Source organism: Artibeus jamaicensis, unplaced genomic scaffold (assembly GCF_021234435.1).
Source record: "Artibeus jamaicensis isolate MK-2021 breed Jamaican fruit bat unplaced genomic scaffold, CSHL_Jam_final scaffold_1964, whole genome shotgun sequence".
In the NCBI taxonomy this organism is placed as follows: domain Eukaryota; kingdom Metazoa; phylum Chordata; class Mammalia; order Chiroptera; family Phyllostomidae; genus Artibeus; species Artibeus jamaicensis.
The window spans coordinates 38,349,572-38,364,148 of NW_026522030.1; the positions used below are offsets into that span (position 1 = coordinate 38,349,572).

At 42.7% G+C, this 14,577-nt stretch overlaps 1 protein-coding gene across 2 annotated transcripts in view; it reads right to left on the reverse strand.

Annotated features, from left to right (window-relative positions):
- Positions 1-14,577, reverse strand: part of PIP5K1B (phosphatidylinositol-4-phosphate 5-kinase type 1 beta) — a 333,854-nt gene that overhangs the window by 32,148 nt on the left and 287,129 nt on the right. The window lies entirely within an intron of this gene.

The window sequence follows — 14,577 nt, forward strand, 5'->3', positions numbered from 1 at the left end:
TAGTTCTATAATATATCATCTGTATGTTGTATTGTGTTTTCACCACCTTAAATCAGGTCTCCCTCTGTCAAAGTTTATCCCCCCTTTCCCACTGGTAATCACCATGTTGTTGTCTGTGTCTGAGATGGTTTTTTCTACTTGATCCCTTTGCCTTTTTTCCCCAACTCACCTCCCCTCTGACAGCTGACAGTGTGTTCCCTGTAGCTATAAGTCTGTTTTCATTTTGTTAATTTTTTTTCATTACTTTCCATATATCAGGTGAAATCATATGGTACCCGCTACTTTATTGAATTCATTTATCATTTCTAGTAGTTTTTTTTTTTTGGTGAAATCTTTAGGACTCTCCATAGACAGTATCATGTCATCTACAAATGATGACAGTTTTACGTCTTCCTTTCCAATTTATACGCCTTTCAGTTCTTGCTGTGGTGTGACTGCTGTGGCTAGGACTCCCAGTACTATGCTGAATAGGAGATGTGAAAGTGGACATCCTTGTCTCGTTCTCCATGTTAAGGGAAGTGCTTGCAGTTTTTGCCCATTGAGTATGGGGTTGCCTCTGGGTTTGTCATATATGACCTTTATTAGATGAGGTATACTCTCTTTATTTCCACTTTGCTGAGAGTTTTTATCATATATGGGTGCTGGATTTTATAAAATGCTTTTTTTCTACATCTATTGATATGAGTACATAATTTTTGTCCTTCATTTTTTTTAATGTGCTTTGTGACATTTATTGATTTGTAGCTACTGTACCAACCTTGTATCCCTGAAATAAAACCCAGTTAATTATGTGTACGATCTACTTAATGTACTTCTTAATGCAGTTTGCTAATATTTTGTTAAGGATTTTAGCAGCTATGTTCATCAGGGATATTGTACTAAAATCCTCAACTATGACTGCATTCCTGTCAGTCTCTCCCTTTATGTCCATCAAGATTTGCTTTACATGTTTTGGTGCTACCATGTTGGGGGAATAAATATTTGCAGGGTTACGTATCCCCATGTGGGATCGCTCCTTTCATCATTATGTAGTGTCCTTTTTTGCCTATTACTATAGCCTTTGTTTTAAACTATTTTGTCAGAGATCAGTATTGCTACCCCAGCTTTTTTTCATTTCCATTTCCATAAATATACTTTCCATCCCTTTACTTTTCATCTGTTTGTATCTCTTGTAGACAACATATACATGGGTCTTGTTTCCTTATCCATTCAGCTACCTAATGTCTTTTGATTGGAGCATTTAAGCCATTTATATTTAAAGTGATTATTCATAGGTGTGCATTTATTGCCATTTTATTCTTTAACTATGTTCCTGTTTCTTTCTTCTCCTTAATGAAGACCCTTTAACATTTCTTTTTTTTTATTTGGTGACATTGGTTAATAAAATTATATAGGTTTCAGGTATATAATTTAGTGTATGCTCACACCACATGTCAAATCTCCTACCAGCCCCTGGCCTGGGGCATGCAAGTAGAAGTCCCATGATTCCGTGAGATCCACTGAGGTCTGGTGGGCTCAGTCACTGAAAGAGCCTCTGGTGGTACTCGAGTTGCCTGAGGTAGGTTCTCAGATACCAGGCGGGGCGAGTGGTGTTCGCCAGATACAGCTTCAAACTTGGCGCCAGTGCAGTGTCAGAGGTCACTCAGTAAATGTCCCACAGTATACCACAACTAGTTGCCACCTGCTGGGTGTGGTGGGGTCTCAGACAGTCTTCAGGGCAGGGCCAGAGGAGTTTATCAGGCCCAAACAGACCAGGATTTGGCTGTAGAAGGAGGGCTCTGCACTGGTTGCACATGCAAGAGAAAATGGTCCTTGTCTTAAAGCTGCACAATTCAGTTTGCCCAGGATGCTCCCCAGACTTCAGCAGGGCGGAGCCACTAGGAGCCAGGAGGGTGGGGCTGCAGGGAGAACTGAGAGTGTGGCTAGCAGATCTCCTGGGGTGAAGGCACCAGTCAGATTGGAGGGTGGGTGGTGGTAGGGGAGGAATGCAGTACAGGAGAATGACTCGGCACAGGGGTCCCAGCATCTGTTCCACCTTTCTTCTGCTGAGGGATATGAATGAGATTTTGTACATTGGCCCTTTAAAAGGGCTCTTATGTCTCTAATGACTCCTCTTCCTGGAGGACAGAATACTCACTGATTTTTTCAGAGGCCGATGTTATCTGGATGCCTCTTCCTGGCTCTGGTGCTCTGGGCTGCAGAGCCTGGTGTGGGGTTGAAACCCCACGCTTCTCAGGGGGAAGAACCTTTGCAGCTGAGACATCCCTCCGGGATCTCAGCCACTGGCCCTGGGAATGGGGCCAGTCCTCTTCACACCTCTGACCTTCTTACCAGTCTCCATGTGGTGACTTCTCTTCAGCTACTCTCCACTTGGTTATTCAGGCTGATTACTCTATATTTTGGTTGGAATTCCAATTTGGTGCCGGGAGGACGTGACTGTAACACCCACCCACTCCACCACTAATTTCTTAGTATCCTCCCTTCATATCTTTTGATGAATCAGAATAAATGATATTCTCAACCTAAGGCAGCACTATTGATTGCATATGAAGGGCACTGACCCTCTCTCACTCTGTACTTCCTCCTGACAGTTGCTATTTATATTTTATTTGTTTTGTTGCTGGGAATAGTATGCGAAGTAACCTTCTTTATTCCATTATCCACACACCATATTTCCTCTCATTTTCCACATTATTTCTTCCTTGTCCCTGCTTTCCCTTACTTCATATCCGACGCACTTAAAAATTGTTTTTATCTCTACTTTGTCATGGCTGTTACTATTTATTTTCTATTTTGAAATTATAATCTAATTTTTCCTGCTTTGTCCATGAATTAGCTCCAAAATTAGAAAATTGATATATACAGTTTATTATGACTACGTAAACCACTGCTAATTCCTGGCCAGCAGTGAGTTAGCGTTACATTTCCTTCTCTGGGTGCAATGAAAAATGTTCCCAACATGGAGGTTAAATGGACTCTCTCTCTCTCTCTCCTTTTTTACTTTTGCTTAAATCCAGAACCCAGCGCGTGTCTTCACTAAGAGCAGCGACCTAGACATGAGCCCTGCTTCTCTGGTTGTTAATTGTAACACTGGACAAGTCATGCAACGGAGCTCCTGGATCCTCCCGTGTAAGTAAGAATGACCATCCCTGCCCAGCCCCCTCACAGCGCCGTCAAGAGGACTGAGTCAGACGTTGTAAATGAAAGGAAAGTCAACGGAAGGTAAGCTCTTCCCTTGTAAACCACAGGAGTATCACTGTGACTTTTACCTCTGGGACTCCGCCCCTTTTCTGGGTAGGGGAGAGGGGGTATAGACAGATTCATCATAAGACTGTGGAAGAATTCCATTTCTCCTCTTCTAAGTTTAGCTACCAGAACATTAACTAATAACAAATGTGGACAGAAAAACTTTACCTGCAGAGAAAACCCACAAATACAACCTGGCCTCAGTTAAAGCCTACAAACCCTTGTTCAGTCCTAGAGCCACCTTCTCCTTAGAAGAGGGCAGATTCCAACTGGACTTGGGCATTTCAGATGTGATGATCTCTCAGAAAAGCCCCCCCACCCACCCCCCAGCTCAGGTGGTTACGTGGTGGAGGCTGCAGAATTCTGAAGCCCGGGCACGCGGTTCCTATGTGCAGCCTGGCTAGTGTCGGGACGCAGCATCTCACGTGCCCCCGCCAGCGAGGAGCATCTCCTTCACACTGAGGTCCTTGCTGAGGGTACAGTGTGGACCCAGGGAGACGGGAAGCACTGGGCTGTAGTCACTGTGTCCAGACTGTGAAACCACCCACATTCCAAACCCACCCTGCTGAACAGGAGGCTTTCAGAGGGATGTTTCTTTGTCTTTTCAGCCATGAGCACAGCTGCTGCTCTTCCACGATCTCTCGTTTTTGCTAATTTTAGACCAGGAGGCCTTCTGTTTCAAAAGGAGGCAAGCAGAGCATAGGCTTTCTCCCTGTTACGAGCTGATGGCTGCCACGTGGGTCCGGTCTTGGATTTAACAGGGTGCTGCCAGGTCTGTTAGTGCAACTGGGCCCTAACATTGAGACCAGATCCTAAGAGCATTTTTTTCTAGTTTTAAGTGTCTTTCTGGAGACGAAAACAGGCGTCCTCACAGACCAACAGATCAAGTTGTATCACACTCGTCCCAGAGGCTTGAGCAGGTGCAGTTAGCAGCTAAGTTACCCTAATCTGACCTCACGAGCACAGTGGAACCCGAATGAATGGAATTCAGGTGGTAGAGATGCTACTTTTACCACCTGAACCCCATTAAGAAGGGAAGGGTCTGCCAATAAAGAAGATCCAGTGCAGGGACCCAATACAGACGCACACGTGACTGATAATCAGACTCTGTCCAGCTGGAATTTCTTTGTTTTCCCTCACCCCTTCTGTCTCTCTAGCCTTAAATAGCTTAGTTCCAAGACTATTCATCCAGACCTCCCCATTAGAATCAATAAATATGTCCAATTTCTGCTTACCCTCCTAAGCCTTTGCTTAGGGCCAGTACTTTGAGCCTTGTCTCTGGTCTCCTCATTCGGTGGCCTGATGAATACATCTCTTTGTCTCTGAAACCTGCTGCCTCAGACTTCTGGCTTCTCTGTAAGCGGTGGGCAGAGAACTCGCTGCCTTTGTTCTGCAGGCAGGAAGCCACGGCTGTTCTGAGAGCAGGAAGCAACTGAGCTCCCACTGCCAGGAGGTTTAGAACTAAGCAGAGAAACGGGGTGAGGGCCCTCCCTTTGAGGACGGTGTGTGTGGGTGGAGAAACCTTCACAAAGGAGTCATCATCCAGGTTCAGGGCTTTTTCACAGCGTGTCTTTATGAAATTTAATTTTCTTTCCAACATCCACCCAAACATTTAAAGCCAACAGTCATCGACTGTGACGACTGTATTACAGACATTGTTTCACTTAATTATTAAAGATAACCTTGGTAGGTTGGGTCTCTTCCTATTTATTTTGTACATGCGAGTAGTAAGGCACTTGTCTAACCACAGTGAATAAATGGTGGCAGCTGGATTTGCCCTGAGCTATCTGGTCACTGTGGAGCTGTTGCCCTTTGCTGTGTTTCTGAGATACCCCCAGGAACAATGGCTCAGTTGTAAAAGAAAAAAGTACACTCCTGGTCAAGATGGTGGAGGAGGGAAAGTCTGTGCTCCCTTCCTCCCACAGCCACATCAAAATGACAACTAAGTCATCAAACAACCGTCACTGATAATATTCTGAAGACTAGCTGAATGAAACTCCTATAAGTAAGGACATAAAGAAGCTATGATGAGACTGGTAGAAGGGGTGGGGAAGTGGAAAGGACAGGTCCCATCGTGTGGCAATCGGGAGGGATATCTCTGCTGCACAGGCACCCCCAAGGAGCAAGGTCTTAGAATCATACACTGCTCCCTAGCCTGGGCCACCAGTACCAAGAAGAGGAATCCCTATACCTTCTGGTTGTGAAAACAGGAGGGAATTGTATCCTATGGAGTCCTAGGCAGTCCCCTTAAGGGGCCCACAGACTTGCTCACTCACAGACTCACTCCCTCTGGGCTCCCGTGCATGTATGGCAGCCTGAAGAGGACCAGAGACATTTGGGGAGGAACTGAATTAACTGGATCCACGGTGAGGGCTGGAAAGGCAGGGGTGAAGTCAGTTGTCTCTGGGGACTGTAGCATCGGCAAGCACCTTTGATCCTTTCCTGAGCCCTCTCCTCGCCCAGCTGACAGGTACAGGTATGCACCACATCTGATTTCTTCATTCACGTAACACTGTTTGCCCAGCTCTGGGGAATCAGTGAGACCCTCGACCTATCCAACTCTTACATGAGGCTCAAGCCACTCCCAGCAGATTTTCCACATTAGCAACCTACTTTGGCTCATACTGCAGAATTTCCTAAAATCTCTCAGGTTCACTAACTCCAAACAAGCACTGGCTGGCCTCAACATGTCCTGTACCTCTTGCTAAGAAGTCCCAAGACCGCCTCAAGTGGTGACTGGTCTCGTCTTGCATTGTAACTCCCATCAGATAGCCCCAAGCCTGGCATAAGCCACAGCCAGCGTTGGTTTGGAATGTAGTTTCAAACTAGGCAGCCACAGGCCAGCACAAGTGGTGGATGCCTTGGGTCACACTGTGGTGCCCAACAAAGGCTCCTGAGCCCGGCACTAGTTGCAGCTGGCTCCAGTTATAATATAGCCTCTCCCAACCACTTCCAAGTCCAGTTCAAGTGACAACCAACTTTTCAGCTTCTACCAGATGTCACTAATCCTACCTTGGCCTTCACTGGAGCATCTTCACTGGCTAAGAGGCTGCAGAACCAACTCACCAGGTGGCTGGCTTTAGACCAAACCCATGCACCACCCAACCAGTCTTCATGTGGCACACCTGTTGGGGAGACTTGGCTGGCACAAGAGCCCTGCCAAGGAGACCCCTGTTCTGTGGGATCATTTCTGTATAACAGTTTGTCTGCTGCAGTCACAGTCAGCCGTCTTAGCCACTCAACCTCAGGCTCAATCCTGCCCACTGACATGCCAACATCAATTAGGGCTCAACTACAACAGGAGGGACTACAACCCATACAAGGGACACCCCTAATACACGTGACTCTGGTGAATGGGGAGACTGCACCACTAGGCCTCACAGGACACCTACAACATAAGACCACCCTGCCAACACTAGGAGACACAGCATATCTACCCAATACACACAGAAACAGAGGGAATCAGCCAAAATTAGGACAAAGAAACATATCCCAGATGAAAGAACAGGAGAAGATTCCAGAAAAATAACTAAACAAAATGGAGATGAGCAATCTACCAGACACATTTCAAAATACTAGCTATAAGGATGCTCAATGAACTAAGAGGAATAATAGATGATCTCGGTAAGAACTTCAACAAAGATGCAGAAATCATTAAGAAAAACCAGTAGAAATGAATGCAATAAGTAAAATAAAAAACATGAGAGGGAATAAACAGCAGATTAGAAGGAGCAGAGGACTGAATTAGTTATCTGGAAGAGAAGGTAGGGAAAAACACCTAATTAGAACAGAAAAGTGAAAAATGAGGACAGTTTAAGGGACTACTTGTATAACACCATATATACCAACATTCACATCATAGGGATACCAGAAAGAGAAGAGAGAGCAAGGGACTGAAAACCTATTCAAAGAAATAATGACTGAAAACTTTCCAAATCTGGTGAAGGAAGTAGACAATAGACATACAAGTCCAGGAACTGCAGACAATCCCAAACAAGATGAAGCCAAAGAAACTCACACCAATATACATCATAATTAAAATGCCAAAGGTTAAAGACAAAGAGAGAATCTTAAAAGCAGCAAGAGAAAAGCAGTTTGTCACAAGGGAGGTCCCATGAGACTGTCAGGTGACTTCTCAACAGAAAACTTGAAGGCCAGAAGGGACTGCACAAAATATTCAAAGTGAGAAACAAAGACCTACAGCCAAGATTACCCCAGCAAGCAAGTCTTTTTTTTATAAAATTGATTTTTGTTAATTGATTTTAGAGAGAGATAAATTTGTTTTTCCATTTATTAATGAATTCAGTAGTTGATTCTTGTATGTGCCCTAACCAGAAATTGAACTGGCAACCTCGCCATATCCAGAAGATGCTCTAACCAACTGAGCTACATGGCCAGGGTGTCTACCGAGCATGTCTTATTATTTAGAATTGAAGGAGAAAGAAAGTTTTCTAGACAAGAAAAAGCTAAATGAGTTCATCACCACTAAATCAGTATTACGAGAAATGTGAAAGGTACTTCCTAAAGTAGAAAAGATAAAAAATATGAATAAGAAAATATAGGAAAGGAAAAAATTGTACTGACAAAGCAAACAGCAGAAGAGTAGATCAACTATAAAGCTAGTATAAAGGTTAAAAGGCAAAAGAAGGAAAATCATGTGTAATTACAGCAATAAATCAAGTGATAAACATAGATACACACAGAAAAGTAAAAAGCAATGATAAAAACTTAGAATATGTCCAACTTAACCAACCATCAATTAAAGTAGACTGCTATAAGTACCATTTACTCCCAGGATGCAAGTCTGGTTCAATATCCCCAAATCTATTAAGGTGATACACTGCATAAACAAAATGATAGATAAAAAGCATATGATCATATCATATCTAGAGAAGTAGAAAAAGCATTTGACAAAATCCAGCACCAATTACGACAAAAATTCTCAACAAAGTGGGGATAGAAAGAACATCCCTCAACATAATAAAGACCATCTATGACAATCCCACAACCAACATCTTACTCAATGGTGAAAAGCAGAAAGCTTTTAAGATCAGGCATAAGACAAGGATGTCCACTTTCACTACTTTTATTCAACATAGTACTAGTGGTCCCAGCTACAGCAGTTAGACAAAAAAATTGAAAAGGAACAAGTAAAACTGTCATTATTTGTAGATGGCATAATACTACATTTAAAGAACCCTAAAGATTCCACCAAAAAAAACTATTAGAACTAATAAATTCAGTAAAGTAGCAGGATACAAAATTAATATTCAGATATTGGTTTGCATTTTTGTATAATAATGAACTATCATGAACTATCATAAGTATAAATTAAGAAAACATTCCCATTTACAATGGCATCAAAAAATACCCAGAAATACATTTAACTAAGGAATAAAAGACCTGCACTTAGAAAACTATAAGACACTGAAGTAAGAAACTGAAGAAGACACAGATAAGCAGAAGGCTATGCTGTGGTGTGGATAGAATTGTTAAAATGTCCATATCATCCAAAGCACACTAGATTAAATGCTATCCTGATCAAAACATCAATGATTTTTTCACAGAACTAGAATATTCCTAAAATTTATATGGAATCACCAAAGACTCCAAATAGCCAAAGCAATCTTGAGAAAAAGTTGAAGGTATCATTGCTATCTGATATCAAACTACACTACAAGGTTATAGTAATCAAAACAGACATATAGATCAATGGGACAGACTAGAGAGCCCTAAAATAAACTTAGGCCTATGTGGTTAATTAGTGTATGACAAATCTACATAATGGGGTAAAGACAGCTTCTTCAAAAGATGGCGCTGTGAAAACTGGACAGAAACGTGCAGAAAAATGAAACTGGATCACTTTCTTGTGCCATATACAAGAATAAACTCAGCATGGATCAAGAACTTAAATTTGATACTTGAAACTATAGAACTCCTAGTAGAAAACATAAGCAGTGTACTCTTTGACACTGATGTTAAAATTTCTTTTGTCTATGTCTACTTGGGCAAGGGAAGCAAAAGAAAAAATAACAAATGGAACTGCATCAAGCTAAGAAGTTTCTGCACAGCGAAAACCACCATCGACAAAAGGAAAAGACAACCTATTTATTGCACTGAAGATGTTTGCCAGTGATGCATTCGATGAGGGTTAATATCCAAAATATACAAGGAATTCATAAAACTTAACTCACCTCCCTAAAAAAACTCCAAATGAACAATCCAATTAAAATGTGGGCAGAAGACCTGAATAAACATTTCTTCCAAGAAGACAAAAAGATGACCAACAGACATGAAAAGATGCACAATATCACTAATCATCAGGGAAATGCAAATTAAAATAAGGAGATAACACCTCACACTTGTGAGGATGGCCATCATCAATAAATCAACAAACAAGTGTTGGTGAGGATGTGGAGAAAAGGAAATCCCAGTGCACTGCTGGTGGGACTGTAAACTGGTGCAGCCACTATGGAAAACAGTATGGAAGTCCCTCAAAAAATTAAAAACAGAACTACCATTTGACCCAACAATTCCACTGCTGAGTATTTATCCAGTATTTATCTAAAGAAACCCAAAACACTAATTGAAAAAGACATGCACCCTATGCTCGCTGCAGCACTATTTATAATAGCTAAGATACAGAAGCAACCTAAGTGTCCATCACTAGATGAATGGATAGAGAAGAGGTGGTACATATATGCAATGGAAAAATGCTTGGCCAAAAAAAAGAATGGAAGTTTACCATTTGCAACAACACAGATTTACCTGGAGGGTTTTACGCCAAGTGAAATAAATCAGGCAAACAAAGACAAACACCATATGATTTCACTTATATGTGGAGTCTAAAAAACAAAGTAAATGTATGTGGAGTCTAAAAAACAAAGTAAATGAACAAAACAGAAAGGAACTTGTATGTATGGGACAAATTGATGGTTGCTCAACAGGATGTTGTTGGGGGTTGGATAAAAAGGTGAAGGGAGCCCTGGCTGGTGTAGCTCGGATTGAGTACGGGCCTGCGAACCGGAGGATCACAGTTCGGTTCCCAGTCAGGGCACATGCCTGGGTTGCAGGCCAGTTCCCAGCAGGGGATGCATGAGAAGCAACCGTACATTGATATTTCTCTCCTTCTCTCCTTCCCTTCTCCTCTAAAGATCAATAAATGAAATCTTTAAAAAATATATTTAAAAAAAGGTGAAGGGGCTAAGAAGTAAAAATCGGCAGTTATAAAAGCAGTCACAGGGATGCAAAGTATACAGCACAGGGAAAATAGTCAGTAGCACTGTAATATCTATGCATGGTGCCAAACGGGTACTGGTCTTACTGGGGTGAGCACTTTGATACGATATATACCTGAAACTATATATTTGATATGAAATATATTTTGTATCAAGTATACTATTATATATTATAATACTCTGCAAGTATTATAATGTATAACTACATTATATTAAATATAATATTTCATATCAAGTATATTTAAAAATAAAACATTTTAAAGTAAATAGAAAAAGTGGCTGTCTCTGACTTAATCAAGATGAACAAGAATAAAGAACAGTAGGAGAAACTTTGATACCCCACATGCAAAAATTAATTTGAGAAGGATCATGGGCAAAATATGAAAGCTATAACTAGTAAGGTTCTAGAAGAAAACAAAGCAGAAACTGTCCATGACCTTGGGGGTCATGACTAGGAAAAGGGCAGAAGGGAATTTTCTGGTGTGATGGGAATGTTCTTTATTTTGGTCAGGGTGATGGTTCGGAGTGTACACATTTGTAAAAGTTCATGGAACTGTGCACTTAAGATTTGTGCATCGTACTGAATATAAAGATTTCAATAATGAACTGTCAGCATCAGAAACAGGACCTGCTTTACCCACTTGCCAGACTTTACAGTCAATTCAGATGCACACTTAGTGCCTGATTTTTCCCAGGTGTTGTGCTAAAAGTGAAAAATATGTCAGCAAACACTTCAGACCTGGCTGGGTTGCTGACTTAATGAGCTTTCAAAAATATTGGGAATAGATAATAAATGTTGAGAAGCAAATAATCACATGTATTATTATTGTAAAATGTAAAGATGCAAGAAAAATCCACTGAGAAATTAAACTTGACAAAGTAATTTCTATCAGACTTCACAATACTGAATGGCTTCTGTTCTTTTAGAAAACATGCTTTCTCGTTCATATTTGGCAGAGCCTAATATCAGAATTACTTCTCTTTCCTGAGCCCTCATCCATGGAGTTGAGAGATAATATATTTAAGTAGGTCTCAGAATTAAGGTTTGGAGGGGGATGTGAAATCGTACTATGAATGGTTCACAAAATATGCCAGATAAGTGGCATGCACTGAAAACAGTTAATTATACTCTCTAGCTAGAGAAAGACCCCTTTTTAAAGCCCAGGGGACCCACGGCCTCCAAGACCGGGAGGAACAGCATCCTGTGTGAGGAATGAGCTAGACGAGCGGCCGGAGAGCTGATTGTGGGAGGAACTGGGCCCTCGTTAGCAGACTGTGCTGCAACTGGGTAAGCAATCTGACCTCCCCGAGCCGTTTCCTCACCTGTAAAACCAGGACTTCCAACTGGATGAGGTCCTTCCAGCTTTCAAAAACTTTGATGCTTAGCCTACTTGGGCCTATTTCAACTTTCTCGGAAAACCAACATTTGAGATCAGAACAGCAGATCAGAAATAGTGTGCTGAAATGGAAAAGCCCTCTGCTGTGTAAGCAAATGGAACCAACAGGGGTTTAGGATAAAATGAACAAAGAAGTCCCACCCGCGGCACCATTATCCCCTACACAGCACCTCAGTGACATAACTCTATGGGGCGGGTCTGAAGTCAGGTACTCGGCCATCTCTTTACACTCACTGTTATCAGAACTGAAAAATGCAGAATGACAAACATTTACTCAGACAGGTGGTGGTACGTGTTGAAGTGCATCCTCCCCTAAGATTCCTATGTTGAGGACCGCGCCCTGCTACACACGTCAGAATGTGACTCTGTCTGAGAATGGGTTCATGGCAAATAGAATTAGTTAACACAAGGTCCCACTAAGGTAGGGTGGGCTCTAATTTGACAGTGTCCTTATGAAGAAGGGGAATTTAAACACAGGTGCACAGGGAGAACACTGTGTGAAGGTAAGGCGGGAATGGAGGTGGTGCTTCTGCAAGCCTGGGAAGTCAGAGACAGAGGGCAGACCACTGGAGGTGAGGCCACACGCAGGGAACAGATCCCCCTCCAAGCTCTCAGAAGGAAGCAACGCTGTCAACATCCTGGACTTCTGTGCCCCAGAGCTATGAGACAATAACGTTCTGTTGTTTAGGCCACTAGCGTGTGGTACTTAGTTTGGCCAGGCTCGCAAGCACAGGTGGCGTGAACGTGTAGCGGAAGACCTTGCCTTGGCAAACAGGCTGGCCCACTCACGTTCTCTCCCTTTCTTCAGCCCCGAGCACCAGTAGTCTTAGCCTGCGGGAAATTTATACTTTGGGTACTTGGAAAAAAGCACCATTCCAATTCTTTACTAAACACTACCTCTTCTGTCTTTAAAAAGGAAGTCCCTTCTTTGGTAGAATCCACCAAATATTTGTTGAGCCTTTATTATTTACCGGGAATTTTTAGACAGCAGTTGTGCCTCAGCTTTGAGACTCCACTCAGGTCCTCCTCCTGTGACTGTGCTAAACAGGCACAGGGCTGAAATGACCATCCTCATCCTCTGCATAAAAGTGCATCATTAGTCAAAACCCAAGTTACTCTCGTGTCCTCAGAAGTTGCTGTGTAAAATTATGAGAACGTTTTCCAAGGCAGCCTTGCTATCACAGGTGTGTATTGTAATTATAACCATTCAGGGCCATGGGGAAACCACAAGTGGGATTGATTTTTCGTGTGCTTGTTAGGTGAATGACAGGAAGGTTTCTCCTGCGTGGCTAGGCCAGCACCAAGCTGATTACAAGGACTGACCTGAACAGAGGATGTCACAGAAACGTCACAGATCACCTGTGGGGGAGGTGACCACCCTGTCCTGAGGCATTGGGAGCCTAGGCAGTCAGGCCCGGAGAGAGCGAGTGGAGCTGCAGTGTGTAAACAGTGGAAGGCCCCCGGCTGGGACGACTGAGAGGGGGCACAGGACTGGCCTCCTGAGGCTTCCTCTGGCTTTCAAATAAATCATGCCTCAGCTTTAATAATCTGTGGCAGTGGTCCTTTTTAATTTTTCTTATAAATACAGATAGTTTTATGAAGACAAAAACTGACAGTGTGAATATGGAGTTCACATTTAGACAAAATTTTCTAAGAAACCCAACACACGCCTAAAGTGAGGTTCCAATGGAGTTCTGGACGCAGGTGTGCATGGCGCTGAGCACTGACGGATCTCGCGATTCGAGACAGACTTATGGGCATTCCATAATTCTTAGGGTTAGAAACATTTTGTTTTGTTTTGTGTTCTAAAGTAAACTATTGCTTCAGTATAGAAGTTTCACCTTCTCCTGAGTCCAGGGCTTGTGAAGTAATCCAGCTCCTGAAGCGATTTGACACACCTGTGCTGAGAGTGACCAAACCCTGCCACCAATGATGCCAGACCTCAGACACCAGAGACGCTCCAAGAGTTTTGCACCTAAGAGCAGGGCCCCTTCTCTCCACTCTCACACCTCCTATGCCGTCTTCTCCTCCTCCCCAAATACCTCAGCCAGTGGCTTGGAGGGACAAGCTAATATTTATAACTTCACAGTTGGAAAAGAAACGGTCCCCTTGTCAAATCAAGAACCTGCACCTCTCAGACGGAGTGACCTGCCGGTGTATAAACTCCAGTACAAGGCTTCTCCTCTGCACCCAGTTTCCATCTCCCACACGGCAGCTTTGGCAACTTATCAGTCTCCTGTTGGAGACAGCATTAGGCTCAGGCAGGGGACATGTTGGGTCATAAGTTTCAGACATCCACAGTTTTTAAATAGTCTCTCAGGCCTGGTGGGGTAGTTCAGTTGGTTAGAGCACTGTCCTGATACACCAAGGTTGAAGGTTCGATCCCTGGGTCAGGGCACATACAAGAATCAACCAATGAGTGCATAAATGGGCAGAGGAGTGCATAAATGGGCAGAGCAGCAAATCTATTTCTTTCTTACAAAGAAACAAAAAACAGCCTCTTATTTATAGTGCCGAGGACATTTTTTTTGAAAAGACAAAATATTCTGGGTACAGCACTGAATCGTCATTAGTTGCTTGTTCTTTTCATTGTTTTACCATTTCCCCAATCAGGCCCCAAATTTTAAGGAAAATGATCCTAACCATTTCTCTTCCTTCACACCTCCCATTCCTCTCACCCCCAAAGAACATACCAG